Source organism: Lithobates pipiens, unplaced genomic scaffold (assembly GCF_037356315.1).
Source record: "Lithobates pipiens isolate NorthernLeopardFrog02 unplaced genomic scaffold, aLitPip1_a1.2 Scaffold_10, whole genome shotgun sequence".
Classification (NCBI taxonomy): Eukaryota; Metazoa; Chordata; class Amphibia; order Anura; family Ranidae; genus Lithobates; species Lithobates pipiens.
Genome location: NW_027507686.1, coordinates 24,057,257 through 24,074,456, shown reverse-complemented (window position 1 = coordinate 24,074,456; position 17,200 = coordinate 24,057,257).

Genomic DNA, 17,200 nt, shown 5'->3' with positions numbered 1-17,200 from the left:
CTTGCAAATTTCCACTAATTAGTTGCCAAGCAGCATTCTCAAGGGACAATAATCCTAAATTACTGCCCACACAATACAGTCTGCTGTGCAGCAGTTCTAAAATTGTCCACTAGGTGGCAGCATCAGCATGTCCATTCTCTGGGTTGTCCAGAATATATACCTTATATAACCTGTAAATGAAAATTTGGTTACAATATTGTTACCGCAGAACTTTCCATCAAAAAATTCTATCAATATCATGCTTTGAAAAAAAAATGTAAAAAAAAAATTCTGTTCTCAAAAAGCAATTCTGAAGAACAAGGGAGTTTAATAAGTGAGCTACTAAATTTATAGCTATGGAGCTGCTTACTTGCTACAGTCAGAGAGTAGAATCTCTTTACCTTAAAGCTCAACTCCAGGATCCAGTCTGCTTCCCAGGGCCCCAAGCCAAGATGCAGTATTTTTTATTTATTTTTTATTTAAAATACTTTTCCAGGTGTCTTAAGGCCCATCATGTAAGACATCGAATTCTATTCCATTTCTCCTGGTGGTGTATGGTCCTCAATGAGAGGCCAGATCTGCTTTTTAATTTAAACCTCTGCTGTGGGACGATTAAAAAAAATATAAGAAAAAAGTTGGGCTTTAACCCCTTTACCCAGAGAGCCATTTTCTGCATATTTAAAAAATATATATTTTAGATCTGAAGATTATTTAAAACCCCCAAAACATTCTATATTTTCTGAAAGCAGACGCCCTAGAAAATAAAATGGGGGCAGGTACAATTTTTTTATGTTGCAGGATATTGGCGCAACAGTTTATCAAATGCAAAATTTCAGTAAAACATCTTTAATATTAGGGCACGCAAGTGCAATTGATTAATCAATTTTATGGTAAAACATAAAAGATGAGTAAATAGATACCTAACTTGTCAAGCCTTAAAATTGGGTGTGTCTGTGAAACGGCAACAAGCTTCACTACCCAAAGGTTTCCATAATCAACACTTTAAAGGCCCCAGCAGGTCATCAGCTGAGAGCTAACTATTAATAATGGGACAAGAATGACTGCTCTTGTCCAGCGGAGGCATTATGTAACATGTGTAGTGCAGTCAATATTTTCAGGCACCCCCAATGTGTGCGTGTGGGTGGGGCAGGCTGACAATTTTCTTGGGGGGGGGGGGGGGTAATTACTTAAGTGTTTCCTTTTTTTCCTTTTACCTTTGTAGCGCTGTCCCCTGAATGGGTCGCTGTAGATTTAACAGGTTCTTTCCCAAAACAGTGCAGTGGCAGCCAGGCACACAGCCACAGTCCATTTCCTCCAGCCCAGTCAACAGTATAGGAGTTGCTTTTTTTTTTGTATTTATTGCTGCTATAAGTCACTGATCGCCACCATTACTAGCATAAGAAAAAGTTCCAGAAATCTACTGTATACTATAGTTTGTAGACACTATAACGTTAACGTAAAACAATAAATATTTGCTTATTGGGATTTTTTTTTTTACCAAAGACACGTAGCAGAATACGTAAAAGGCAAACCAATTGGCACAATAAAATAACCCTGTTGTATGAAAGCTGCTGAACACCAAGGGTCAATATTCAAATCCCTGAGATAAATTCTAAAAAGACAGTGCAGCGCTGAAAAGAGAACAAGTCCACAAATCAAAAGACAATCCGTGAGGTCTTCAGTGATGAACTACAAATAATACATGCAGGTGACTTTGTGGGAAAACTAAACCTCCACCAATGGTATAAGTGGCAGCTCACCTCACTGAGTGGACCCTTTAATTATAGTGGGTCTGACACGCATTCCCACTCGGTGTATGAGATGGTGAATCGGCAAACGAATCCAAGGTGTCCCCCCTCTTTGCTCGATATTAGAATCGGCACTATCCGCTCCAAAGTCACACGAATCATGTAAGCAAAAAGCGATACATAGTGCTCTCCGCAAAAATATGGAAATTAATTAAGATATAACAGAATAAAACTTACAAGAATAGCACTTCAACCAAGTGCCTGGTAAAACAGCGTGTATACAAAAATCTGCGATGGCTGCAGGTGACGTCACAAGACTTCTATCTGTCCGTACGCGTTACGTCCCTATAGACGGGAATCCGCTGATGAAGTCCCACCTATAGGGATGTAATGCGTACGGGCAGATAGAAGTCTCGTGACGTCACCAGCAGCCATCGCAGATTTTTGTATACACGCTGTTTTATTGGGCACTTGGTTGAAGTGCCATTCTTGTAAGTTTTATTCTGTTATATCTTAATTCAATTCCATATATTTGCAGAGAGCACTATGTATCGCTTTTTACTTACATGATTCATTTGGCTTTGGAGTGGATAGTGCTGACTCTAATATCGAGCAAAGAGGGGGACACCTTGGATTCGTTTGCCGATTCACCATCTCATACCCCGAGTAGGAATGCGTGTCAGACCTTCTATAATTAAAGGGTCCACTCAGTGAGGTGAGCTGACACTTTTACCATTGGTTGAGGTTTCGTTTTACCACAAAGTCACCTGCATGTATTATGTGTAGTTCATCACTGAAGGCCTCACGGACTGTCTTTTGATTTATGGACTGTATTTGATTTGTGGACTTGTTCTCTTTTCAGCGCTGCACTGTCTTTTTATAACGTAGCAGGATACACATTGGCATACATTTATAAAGAAATTTGATTTTTTTTTTTACTTTTTTTTATTTGATATGTTTTATAGCAGAATGTAAATAATATTGTTTTTTTTTTTTGAGTCGCCCACACAGGGGGCCTTGTACAGTCATATATAAATAAAAATTGGGTACATCTTCAAGCAGCAATTGTCCAAAAAGTTGGATGCATGCATGACTGTATATTAAACAATATTTCAAAGATCGAACAATTTGGCTACATGGCACAGGCCATTGGCCTAAGCAACTGGCTGGGTCAAAAGACCCAGGCGTAAGAACATGTGAGAAAATTATTAGGAGGAAGCCAGAAAGGGAGGTAGGGAAAAAGCAGATACAGAACAAGAAAAGGAAAAAGAAGAAGAAGAAGAAGAAGAAAAAAAAATGCAAGGAATATGGCGGGGAGTAAAAATCCTGCAGGCCCTGTTATTAGCCAGCTAGGGGGATACTAGGTGCTATAACTGGCTGCGTGTAGTGTGAGAAAGGTGTAAGACAGCCAGGGTTCCCATATTTTGAGGAATTTAGAATGTTAGTCATGCAAGATACTGGACGTGATTTTGTTGATCATCATAGTGATCAAGTGGTCAAGTCCAGGGCCAGATTAAGAACATCATGGGCCTGGTGCTGAGGATTTTGGTGGGGCCTTTTATAAACAATAAATAAATAAAAATGCAAACTATTTTTTGTGATAACAAATTAAATTAAAGAGAGAGAGGGAGGATGAGAGAGAGAGAGAAAGGGGGTGAAAGAGGGGTAAGGGAGGGAGGATGTGAGAGAAAGGGGGGGTGAGAGAGAGGATGGGAATGACATCAACGCAGCCTGGCCAAGGCAAGTGACCGAAGGCACAGAACCCAGAAGGAAGACCGGGTGAAGATGGAAGTGCCCGGGCTCCGCCGGTTGATCACAGCACAGCACTGGAGGGCTCAGTCTGACAATTTAAGTGTACCCTAATGTGCTAATATGCTGTGCATACTTGTACATTATGGCATAACCTACCCCAGGGCCTCTAAAAAGTCGTAATGTTAGAAAAGTTTACTACCGCTTTAATATCACGAGCCTCTCATGGGGCCCCCTACTGACCCTGTGGCCCTTGGGCAGTGCCTAAGTGCATAGTTGTCAACATTTCAAAAATATTTTCAGGGACGCTTTTCTTTACAAGTGCTATATTTATAGTAGCTGACATCCCCCGTGTTCCTCTATACATCACAATAGTAATTACAAAATGAAATAAGTACTAATAATGGGGCGGAACAAATATGAGGACTGTGAGGTTTCCTTTAGTTGAACTGACAAAAGTGCCCATTCTAGAGCTGGTAACATTGAGGATATTCAGTATAATTTTAAAGAACAGTTTTTGTGGGTAAGAGGCATAGGGGAGGAGTATGGATGGTATACAAGTGGGAAGTATGTGCAGGTGAGGGAGAGGAATGTGGAGGGTCTAACAGTGGGCACTATGTACATGAGAGGAGTGCAGAGGGTATGGCAGAAGGCACTTTGTACAGGAGAGGAGTGTGAAGGGTATGACAGTGGGCAGTATGCACAGCAGAGGAGTGTAGAGGGTATGACATTGGGCACTATGTATAAGAGAAGAGTGTGGAGGGTATGACAGTGAACAATATGTACAGGAGTGTGGAGGGCATGACAGTGGGCACTATGTACAGGAGAGAAGTGTGGAGAGTAGGACAGTAAGCAGTAATTACAGGAGAAGATTGTGGAGGGAGGGTATGACGTGGGCACTATGTATAGGAGAGGAGTATGGAGGGTATGACAGTGAGTAGTATGTACAGGAGAGGAGTGTGGAGAGTATGACAGTGGGCGCTATGTATAGGAGAGAAGTGTTGGAGGTATGACAGTGGGCACTATGTATAGGAGAGAAGTATGGAGGGTATGACAGTGAGTAGTATGTACAGGAGAGGAGTGCGGAGGGTATGACAGTGGGCACTATGTATAGGAGAGGAGTATGGAGGGTATGACAATGAGTAGTATGTATAGGAGAGGAGTATGGAGGGTATGACAGTGGGCAATATGTACAGGAGAGAAGTGTATGACAGTGGGCACTATTTACAAGAGAGGAGGAGTGTGTAGGATAGGATATGACAGCGGGCGTTATGTATAGGAGAGGAGTGTGTAGGATATGACAGTGAGCAGTATGTACAGCAGAGAAGTGTGGAGAGTATGACAGCGGGCACTATGTACAGGAGAGACGTGTAGAGAGTATGACAGCGGGCACTATGTATAGGAGAGAAGTGTAGAGAGTATGACAGCGGGCACTATGTATAGGAGAGAAGTGTGGAGAGTATGACAGTGGGCACTGTGTATAGGAGAGGAGGACGAAGTAATCTGGGAAGGAAAAATTTAAAGGTTTGTGGAAGGATGTTTAGGGACTGCGTAGTGGTTAAGTGGGCCAGACATGGATTGAAATTACACCAATTAAGCAGAGACCAGCCATAGTCGATCTATGTATGGGCTAGCTGGTTTTACACAAGTCAACCTATTAACCAACTTGAGTACAACCAGCCTGTCAGGTTTTCCCCAAAACAATCAGTGCTGCCAGCTATAGTTAGCAACACTAATCATTGTATTGACTGGCAGAACACAATAACACTGCGGAAGTGATTGCCCCATTCACAGGTCAGCAGGTGAGAGGGTGTGTGGGGACAGGCTGGGGAGAGATACTAGTCAGTCCCTGGGTAGGCTCTGGTTAGTATCAGAGTCAGATACACACAGGTTCCATATGCCACGATTGTTAGAGCGAGAACAATAATTCTAGCACTAGACCTCCTCTGTAACTCTAAACATGTAACCTGTAAAAAATGTAAAGCAAAATCGTGCTAACTTTAGTGTTTTTTTTTTATGAATGAAACAGTTTCTTTCCAAAAAAAAGTTTGAAAAATTGCTGCGCAAATATCGTATAACATAAAAAGTTGCAAAGACCACCATTTTATTCCATAGGGTGTCTGCTAAAACAATATATAATGTTTGAGGGTTCTGAGTAATTTTCTAGGATTAAAAAAATGATGATTTTTACATGTAGGAGAGAAGTCTCAGAATGGGCCTGGGTGGCAAGGGGTTAATTATCATAAGTTATCTACAAATAATTATTATAAGCCCTGTGAATTCATCCTCTCCGTCTGCTGCAGAGTGTTCCAGCTTGTATTTATACTGTCGCTCTGTATGCAGCTTCTGACAGGCTGCGCAAGGAGCCCTGTATCTCCGGAACCATAGATGATAGCAGCCCCATATTTGAACCAGTGCTGGAGTGGGTCTTTAGCTACCTACCCCCCAAAGGTGGGGTCTCTGTGACTCCTGATCGCCGAGCTACAATTCTCGAAGTCGATGTTAATCCGGCCCTGGTCAAGTCTCTCACAGCTGCAAATAAGAATGTGGGTTTCTTCCAGACTTGGCTATGGTACACTTAGCCGCAAGAAACACATAGGTGGCCAGTTTTTGTTGATAAGAAATGTAGCACCCTCTAGTGTAGAGGGCTAGGTGTACATAGGCAGTGTTTAGTGTAGGTAGATTTTGTTTACAGTGTAATGGTCAGTGTTTGTCGGGTAGGTCAGTGTAATGGTCAGGTAGGTCAGTGTGGGTCATTGTAATGATCAGTGTGGGTCAGGTAGGTCAGTGTGGGTCAGTGTAATGGTCACTGTGTGTCAGGTAGATCAGTGTAATGGTCAGGAAGGTCAGTGTTGGTCAGGTAGGTCAGTATGGTTCAGAGTGTGTCAGGTAAGTCAGTGTGTGTCAGGTAGGTCAGGGTAATGGTTAGCGTGTGTCAGGTAGGTCAGTGTAATGGTCAGGTAGGTCAGGTAGGTCAGTGTGGGTCCGGTAGGTTAGTTTTTAGGGGTCAGCATTGATGGGCACTGGTAAGCCAGGTAGCAACCAGCAGGTGAGCTTAGCCCCACGGTGTTGGGCTCATACTTCGAGTTGAAGCCCCAGGTCTTTTTTCCACCTAGCAATGTCCCTGCTGCTGAGAGTGCAGGCAGGGAGGACCATGGGGAAGTAGCCAGGTGGGCTAGGGAGAGGGGCAGCTGCAGCCAGGTGTGCTGGCAGTGTCTAAAGAGGTGGTGCTGGGATCAATAGCTTGACGGATGTAAGCTGGACACTGAATTCTGCTACACAACCCAAGGGGCCCAGGGGCCCTGCCTCTAAAGGGCTTTTGCTTTAAGATCTGTTGCCTTTTTGTCAGATTAACTATGCCAGTTAGGATTTCTGCCAAAAAGTGTGCTTGAGGAAGCAGTGGAGTGTATATAGACCGTACATAGGAAAGTTGTCCCTTAAGAATTATTCAAGTCAAGTGGGCATCCCATGATAACCATATACCATGTCCAAGTTGTATTCCCTCAAAAAAAAAAAAAAAAGCACTGGACTGTTCATTGACTCTGGGAGCCTGTAGAGATTTGGTGTGTCTGGCTATGCAGGGTGGGCGATCCCTATTTACCAGCGGCTCCTACATGGGGTGAAAACCCAGGACAGGGCAATGCAACAGGGCTAACTTTTCTTCCTTGCGGGTGGGTAAGTAGAATAAGGTATGCAAGTCCACCAAATATGGAGGACATCCCTGCGTTGGTAAAGAACCATCTTTGTTCAGGTATAATCCAGGGTCACCATCTACTTCCTACCCTTTATGGGTTAACTGCTAGTTTGTGTCTAGGGGAGAGGAAAAAGGAGATGTACTTACCTAATCCTCTGATCCTCCCAGCAAAAGACCAGGTCCGGCATACCAAGGGCTCCAGCGATCTTGAGTAGTGGACTGTTCCTGATGTCATCAAGCCCATAGACTAGGAACAGTCCACTGCTGGATCGTGGGGGGGGGGGTCGCCGTTTTCCGGTGGTACGAAGGATCGGGTGAGTATAAGCATTCTCCTCACCCCTGAATAAAAGGAGCAGTTGACCCGAGCAGTCCTGGTACTGTTCCTGTATATTGGGACATGTCGGACTTGTAAGGTTACAGAAAGGTTCCCCGTTGTAAAGCGTTTATGAGATAATAGGGATTCGTTTTACATCAGCACTAAAACTTCAGTGCGGTTTTAGGGAACTTTTTGAGTGTGTGGGTATTAAACAGTAAGAGGGAAGGGTGATTTTTACTGAGCTACTTCCAGATTTGCAGGTCCATAGATCTCAACAACTGCCAATAATTCTGCTCTTTTATAACCCCGCAGCACTGAGGGATTTGACAGACATTAAGTTCCACGGATCCGAATTACCATAGCGTAATTAGAGATATTGCTGATCTCTCCCGCTACCCCGCGGTGCCAGGCTGGGGGAGGGGAAGAGATAACGCAGCACTCCTTCCCTTCTGATGAGCTTGCAAACATTTAGCTTTTTTTTTTGGAAGGCAGGGCATAGGTTTACATTTTAGCATTACCTGCCATTGCCACTAAATGAGCTCAGCGGTGGCATTACATTAACGTGTTTAAACTGAAAGAATGTCTTAAAGTGCCACTCCAACTTACAGTTAAGTACAGTTAAAGCTGAACTCCAGGCAAACGGCTAAATGCATTGATGAAATACATATAGGAGATCTGTTTTACCTGTTAAAGTACATGTGTCAAACACAAGGCCTGTGGGCCGAATTAGGCCCTCCAAGCCATCTCATGTGGTCCTCGCACCTCTCCGGCAGCTGCAGGAGCGCTCCAACCTCCCTCTAGTCCTCCTCCAGACCCTGAACTTTCTGCTTTACAGCAATTCACCCAGCTTCTTCCCAACAGCAGTACAAGGTAAGGGGGAGCACTGGGATGTGAGGGAGGGTGGAGGACTCTTGACTTCTGATGGTGGTTGTGCTCTTGACATCTGATGTAAGGAGGGGTGGGGTCTGGACATCTAATTTTACAGATACAACCGGCCCTTTGAGGGCAATCATAATGCTGATGTGGCCTGTGATGAAACTTAGTTTGACACCCCTGTGTTAGAGGATTAGTATTTCTGTCCATCCAGTCCTGAGAGCTACACAGCGGCCAGCGCTCCTACGGGTGAAGGGAGGCAAAGGGTATCTCTGGTGGCTTGAGCTGTGCATCTCCTCCCTCCTCCTCCTAGGTGTCCAAAGGATCGGCAGTCCTTTCAGCCAGTGGGGTGGCGGGTCTCAGGACCCACTTTCTGATTGGTCGTGATGGGGATCAGTATGACAGTAGCTATTAATCATTCGGTATTGTCACACAATTGTGTGGGCTCGGAGCGCAGTACTCTTTTCCCCCCGAGCCCACTCTTTTTTGAAGCCTATTAGAGCCTCAGGCTCTAATCACATGTTTCTCCCCAAATGGACAGGCCGCCACTGCATCCTTCCTTCCTTCATTATTTTTGTGCTAGTAATTTTTTGCAGTATTATTTATCCTTTTCCATGTAGTATAATACCAGGTTGATCCTGCCTGTTCCTGTGTTCCTGTCAGTAAACTGACTTTTCATCATCCTGCTCTCTCTGCAGCATCTGTATCCCCCTCTCTCCCTCTCCCTTCCTGTCATTTCCATGGTCTGTGTGAGGCTCCTCCTCTCCCTGCTACGCCCCTCCCCTCCTGAAACTGAAACTAAACCAGCAGAGTGATGTGAGCCCCTCCCACTGGAGTCTCTCTGCTAGGGAGAAAGACCCAAGGAAACCATATGACTGCACTTGTGGGAAAAGGGAATTTAGAGATTATATTGCTGAAAAAAAAAAACACGCTGCCATTACCTAGAACTGCACGATTCTGGTCAAAATGAAAATCACAATTTTTTTTTGCAATATAGAATAAAAATATCACGATTCTCACAATGTAAAATCTTTCACATTATACAAAAAAAAAAAAAAAAAAATGCATTTGAATGACTGCTGCGCAAATACAGTGTGACATAAAATATTGCAACAACCACCATTTTATTCTCTAGGGTCTCCACTAAAGAAAAGAAAAAAAAAATTATATATATATATATATATATGTATATGTATGTATGTGTGTGTGTGTGTGTGTGTGTGTGTGTGTGTGTGTGTGTGTGTGTATATATGTATATATATATATATATATATATATATATATGTTTGTGGGTTCAAAGTAATTTTCTCGCAATAAAAAAAAAAGATTTTAACTTGAAACCAACAACTGTCGGAAAAAGGTTTTTGTTTATGTGGTTAAACTTCCCTCATTTAGTGCCAGTTCACACTCTGATTAGAACGGTTCCATGGTACAGAACGGGATGCCCGACAAGTCGTCCCAGTGTGAACCGGCTCTTACACACCAAAGCATATTCCTTTGATCTAGAGGACAAATCGTTACAATGTTTATACTTAAGTTCCACTGCTAAAGAATGTTGTGATTCTTGGCAGACTGCCTGTTTTTTTTTTTGTTTTTTTTTTGCTTTAGCAGAGCAGAAAGAATTCTCTGCATAGAAAGAATCGGGAAATACTTTGTCAAAATCGCAACAGGAAAAAAGTCGCAATAACAATTCTTAAAGAGGAAGTAAACCCTGATGGGTTTACTTCCTCTTTTATTCCCTGTAAAGGTAAAGCATAATGGCCTACTATGCATCGCAGAGTAGTCCATTATGTGTCACTTACCTGACACCTGACACAGGAGCCAGCGAAGTCACAGCTGTCCCCTGTAGTTCCGAGCATCCATCTTCTTGGTGGGTCTCCTGCTCCAGCGCTGTGATTCGCCGGAGCAGCGATGACGTCACTCCCGCGCATGCGCACGGGAGCCGATCTGCGGCTTGCCCAGTGCGCATGCGCCGTTGACAGCCGGTGGCTGTCTTCAGGTAAATATCTCCTAAACCGTATAGGTTTAGGAGGTATTTCTTGGACCTACAGGTAAGCCTTAATCTAGGCTTACCTGTAGGTCAAAGTGGTTTGTAAGGGTTTACAACCACTTTAACGATTAATCGCGCAGCTCTACTATTACCCCATAAGAGAACCAATCACGTTTATTGTGGATAATTTATAACCACTTTAAACTTCAAAGGTTTGTAAATATTCTGAAGCATTACTGTATTTTAAAGTGTTTGCTCAGGGCTTGAGTTCTAATGACAAGCATCCCCTGCAGTACTCTAATGCCCATTACACACGAGCGGAATTTCTGTCGGAAAAAAATTGGATGCTTTTTCTGATGGAATTCCGCTCAAGCTTGGCCTGCATACACACAGTCACACAAAAGTTCGCCGAACTTTCAACTGTCAAGAACACAGTGACGCACAGCACTACGACGAGCCGAGAAAATGAAGTTCGATGCTTCCGAGCATGCGTCAAATTGTTTCCGAGCATGCGAAGAAATTTTGCGCGTCGGAATTGGTACAGACGTTCGGAATTTCCGATCAGAACTTTTTCTGACCGAAAAATTGGGAACCTGCCCTCAATCTTTTGCTGGCTGGAATTCCACCAGCAAAAGTCCGATGGAGCGTACACACGGTCACATTTTCCAACCAAAGGCTCACATCGGACTTTTGCTGGCTGAATTTCCGCTCGTGTGTACGCGGCATAAGCTGCTCTGCAGTGAACATTTGGAGGGTGCTGTCTGTTGATTCGGAGGAGATTCTTTCTCCAGTAAAAAGGAACTTTCACTTTCAAGCCCGGGGAGCGGTTTCCGTCTTCCACAGGCGCTCTGAACGGAGATGTCACCGCTGACATATCGACGCTCCCTCCATCGTCTTGTAGGCGGAATTAATTGAGAACTAAGCATGACGGATGGTGAAAAAAGCCGTGCAATTAAATACAAATTTGGAATTTCAGCGTTCTTTATCTGAAGAGACGTTCCATATAAATCTTTCAATTAAAGTTATTTTCCATTATCAATAATTTGCCTTATTATGGCTGCCTGGAAATACATGTGGACGGCGGAGAGTAGGGAGAGCTCCGCTTTCATTTCCATTATGGAGAATACATTACAACAAGGGCTATTGATTTGCCATCAAGCCCTTTCGAATAATTCATAGCGGCAGAGACGCGTTGCAGACGACGGGGTAATACAGCGTCTATTCATTTGCTGGAATGTGCTTGTTTGAAAATTAGAACTATTGATGGCGCTCTAAGTGGATGAAATACGTTGGCAAACAGTTATGGGTGGATATTACAGCGAAGGCGCTGCGACTGTGAAGATGTCTCATTATAAATGGACCTCCTAACCCTATTGGTGCATATCAGTGTTGGCATGTTAATGTAATTTAAAAAGTTGTTCTCTGTATTTTCATCTATATACAGTATACAGCGCCGTGTTTCGGCAGCAGTATGGGGACTTCTAGTCCCCTGCCTGGAACAAAATTCGCAGGACGTATGGTATTTTTACGAATGAAGACAAGGCTTCATCTAAGTGGCTGAGGCGAGAGAAGCAGGCGGATGAAGTCACAATCTCCAGATGCAAATTGCCATATTTAACCACTTGACCACTGGGCACTTAAACCCCCTTCCTAACCAGACCAATTTTCATCTTTCCTTGCTCTCACATTTTGAATGACAATTACTCAGTCATGCAACACTGTACCCGGTTTTTTTTTTCTTTTCTTTTTTAGCAGCGAATATGAGTACCAATACTTTCGGTCAAGTACTCGCCGATACCGAATACCGATATTTTGCGGTGCGATTTGCATCAATACAAAAACATTTGGTGCAAATTGTACTGCAAAGAATCACATGCAATTTTAACAGGAATGTGGTGCTATTTTTGTCCCAATCGCATGCAATTTCGCCCACTGCTCGTGTGTGTGTGTGTGTGTGTGTGTGTGTGTGTGTGTGTATAGAACTGAAAAGTGCCATTTAGTGGGCAGTTTAAAAAATGTTAGAACTCACAGTACATAGTACGGTCTGCCGATGATAGTAAATCACGGCCGCTGGAGGTGCTCACAGGGCTGGAGGATAAGTTTCCGGTTCCCATGGGTATAGGGCAGAAGTGATGTCAGCTTGGGGGGCAGACCATCTCTACATCTCCTCCAGCCCTGTGAGCACCTCCAGCGGTGGAGATTTGGTATCATCGGCGGACCGGGACACCTGTGTAGATTATTTTGCATGTGGCCAGGTATGTACTGTGAGTTCTAACATTTTGTAAACTACCCCACTAGATGGCGCTTAATTCCCTTTCTATACACACACACACACACACATACGTGAGCGGTTGGGGAAATCGCATGCAATTCGGACAAGAATCGCACCGCATTCCTGTTTAAATCAAATGCAATTCTTTGAAGTGTGATTTTTGTCCTTTTTTCACACAAATAGAGCTTTCTTTTGGTGGTATTTAATCACTGCTTTTTTTTGTGCTATAAATCACTTAAAATTCAGTAAAAAAAAAGCCCACAGCGATGCTACAAATGATCTCTCCCCCTCTCCCCTTGCACTGTACAGATCGGTACAGAGAGGAGAGGGAGGATGCCGGTTTGTTTACAAGTTATCGCTCCGTCACTTGACAGAGTGATCACATGGTAAACAACCGCTACCACCGCCCATTTATCATGATCTGTGATGCATCGGGTCTTCTGGATCTGGCGGTCAAGGATATTTCCGGGAGCATGCCCCAAGGGGCACGCGAGAGCTACATTCTGGGAGGACGTCCATGGACGCCGACCGCGATGTAGCCATCTTTTGGCTATGGCCCGGTCGGCAAGTGGTTAACTGTCTCCGCGCCTGATGGACGGACAGGAACCATATTGTTCTGAATGGGCTTCGTGTGGCCGCTCCGAGCCGCACTCCGGTGCGGTCTGTCACCTGCTGCGTCCGCCAGACACAGGGGATGACTGATCACTATACCAGCCCGCTGCCAGTGCCATGTAATCGCTGTGATTAATCACACCAGAACACATGACATTTGTTAACAATGAATAACTTCCTTTATTGCTATTCATTGTATACACTTTCTTTGCTAGCTGTGATTGGTCACAGTGATCACATGGTACATACAGGACCAATCACAGCCCATTTGTACCATGTGATTAACTGTGACAAATCACAGCTAATTACAACAATAGACAGTGTCTACACACTGTCATTCAGTAAACAGTTGCTTATAGCAGTGAAATTTACTGCTATAAGCAAGTCTAGTATGTAAAAAAAATCCTGATCAATTACAGTGGTAGTGTTATTATGGTAACACTGTATTGCTCTGGTCACAGTATGTAAAAAGAAAAGAAAAAGATATTTTAAAAAATTTAAAAAGAAAAATGTATTTTTTTTTTTTTACATACTGTCACCGGTCAGTGTCCCTGATCACCGCCACACCAGTCATATGATGATGCTGTACTGCCCTGGTGACAGTGTGTAAAAAATGAAAAAAAAAAACAAACATTTTTATTCTTCATTTTCCAAAAAAAGTGATAAAAAATTACGTTGAAAAATGCGTCGCACCTCTTACTAAATACCTCAGACTGTCTACTTTACAAAAGGGGCATTTGGGGGGTATTTGTACTGTCCTGGCATTTTTTTAGGCCTCAAGAAATTAGAGCAGTACATCGGGATTTATCAATTTTCAGATATACAGTATATTACCAAGAGTATTGGGATGCCTGCCTTTACATGAACTGTAGGAGGAGTTTTCATTCTGCGCTGAGCTGTCCTATTAGGATGCAGGACCCCTGACACTCTCTGGACAGTGCTGATTGGCTATGTGCTGATTAAATGCACCCTCCCAAGGAAAAACCTCTCTCGCAATACACACCAAACTGAGCATGTGCATCTTGTCCCCTTGCTATGTATTATCAGGGAATATATTGGGGAGGCAGTGCAAGGAAGAGAGGATCAGAGGAGACAGGATCAAACAGTCCTTTTACACAATGCAGATGATTAACCCTTTAGGTTTCACAGTGAGTATAACAAGCATGTTTTACTGCATATACAGACTGATTTTACTCTTGTGAGTTTAGTAACACTTGAACTCCTTCCCAGCCAGTGTCACCAGTAAAGTGTCAGTGTACAGTGTTATCACTGATCACTGTTTGCACAAATGAATTTATATACACTTATTGGGATTTTTTTTCCAAAGACATGTAGCAGAATAAATTTTTTGCCTAAATTTATGACATTTTTATTTAGTTATGTTTTTTAAGAGAATTTTTGGTCTTTTTTCATTTAGATAATAAAAAAACAAACACAAAAAAGCAGTAGTGATCAAATACCCCCAAAAGAAAACTATTTTTATGGAAAAAAAATATATATAAATATAATTTGGGTACAGCGTTGCATGATTGCACCATTGCCAGTTAAAGTAGCACAGTGCTGAATAGAAAAATATGTTCTTGTAATGATGGGGCAAAACCTACCTGAAAATGTCCACATTTTCCATGGGGTGTACTTACATTTTCACATGACTTTATGATTGTGCTGTTCTTTAGTTCTTTTTAATTTGAAGGACTTTTAGTGAAGTTTTCCCCACCCCTCCTGAGTAGAGATGTTTTATTTATCTGAAGGGAATAGTCCCTGAGCTTAGTGAAGCTGTATTCATAACAACCAACCAATCTGTTAAGCACCACTCCAGACTCCTCTGCTTCCTCCCTGGTCTGGGGAAGTGACAATTGCCAGCCGCAGATGTCCCTCCTCACTCCATAATCTAGCAGTATTGATGTAACAGACGGCCACAAGATGATGATGTTTACATCAATGATGTCTAGGAGAACTCTATGAGTAATTGTCAGAAACCATGAAATCAGGTCAGAAGTGTAGTTAAATCTTACTTGTTTAATAATAAAAAAAGTTAAACGTAGTCAAAACATAGTCAAAGTTCAGTAACTGGAACGGATAGTCAGCCAAGCCAGAAGTCAGGGATCAATGTAGTGAAACAGCAAGCAGGATCAGGAGCCAGAAGGGATGTCAGCAAAGCAAGTGTTAAACAGGATCGCAGGAGATTCTGTGATGTTGACCAGAGCTCCTCTGGACTGGACAGCTTAAGTAGGCAGGACTGAAGAGCAGGATATCATCGACAGCTGAGTCACTGTGGAGAGATTGGAGCTGGCAATTAGCTGACAGCTGAGCGGCCAGCTCAGAGAAGGAAGGGCTGAGTCCAACCCTGACAGTAATCCCAATCTGTTTTATAAGTATACTTTCCTCTTACACTGGTTGAATACCTCCCAACTTTTTACTTGAGGATGAGGGACATTTCAGGGAGACAGTGACCTGCAGCGTGCTCTGCAGCAAAAGGTGGGTGAGGCCAAACATGATAGTGGGAGGGGCTTAAGGGCTGTGGGTAAACAAAACCTGTGCTTCCTTATATCTATAAAATACGATTTAATTGTTGTGCCACAAACTGGAGTCTCCAGTGTGAACCAACCCTTAAGAAGAGAGCTTGGAGAGAGGGAAGGATCACTATGGTATATGGAAGAAAGGAAGGAGGGATCACTATGGCACATGGAAGGCAGGATCACTATGTCATATGAAAGGCAGGAAGGATTACTATGGCACATGGAAGGCAGGAAAGATCACTGTGGTACATGGAAGGCAGCAAGGATCACTATAGCACATGGAAGGATCATTGTGGTACATGGAAGGCAGGAAGTATCACTATGGCACATGGAAGGAAGGAAGAGATTGACACAGACTTTCACTCTCCCAAGGCTTAGGCAGTGACATTGTATGCACTGCTTCAAAACTCTCTCCCACACAACCCCTTCACAGCCACAGGATTGGCTGCACGTGGGGTTTGTTAGCGGACAGAGGGGGACATGGGGAGGAGGCTGAGCATATCTAGCCTCCCCTCTTCTTTCTCCATTCTGTAAAGAGGACGGGGGAGGTGGGTGGACTGTGCGGCGCACAATGACTGGTGTGAACAAGTTCCAAAACTTGTTCCAGGACTGGGCTCCTCTGCGGGATTCAGCCTGGATTCACGGGACTCTGGGATTTACTTGAAATCCCTGGACAATTCCAGCGAATCCGGGGCGGTTGGGAGTCCCTTGAAACTATTCAGAACGCCCAGGAAGTGGGAAGGATCGGGGATCATGATTGGAAGCCGATGCTGCTGGCTACTGATTTTTAGCCCAGACTGATTGCTGTTTTTGACAGCTCTGTCTTTGTGCTGGGAATGTGCAGGAAGCATGCTCTTGGCACATAAAAATTGGCTGCCCAGTGACACATACATGTGGGCATTAAAACCCGCCCTATTGCACATGTGTTGCGCAGTCGTAAAGGGGTTAATAAATCAGCTTCAGTGTGTGAGGTCAGGCACAGAACAAATGTCAGACACCCCCTCCCCTTGGGTGGCATTTTTAAGGGGGTCGGCATTGCCCCCAGGCAGAAGGGCAGAGCTGGCTCTTTAACCACTTCCAGTCCTTTCAGTAGTTATACAGGGGTGATGCTCACCACTGCAGGCATCACCCCAGTATTGTTTTTTGAAATTGCAATCAGAATGGCTTTCTAGCTGCTCAAATGCTATTACAATCAGAGAGAGGAGACGACCCCCCTCCCACTGCCTTCCGCGGGTCTCTCGGGCTCTCCAGCCCCACCGGAAGACCCGAGTGACCAGCTGGCGTGTTTGCCTGCTGGCCGGATAGCCAAGCAAAGCCGGGATCTGTCTCCTCCATGTCCTGGCCATCACTTCTCCTCCTGGCCAGTGGGGTCTTCGGACTCCCAGCCAATGGGGTCTCAGGACCCGCTTCCTGATTGGAAGGAGGAAGAGAAAGACATTAGCAAATAA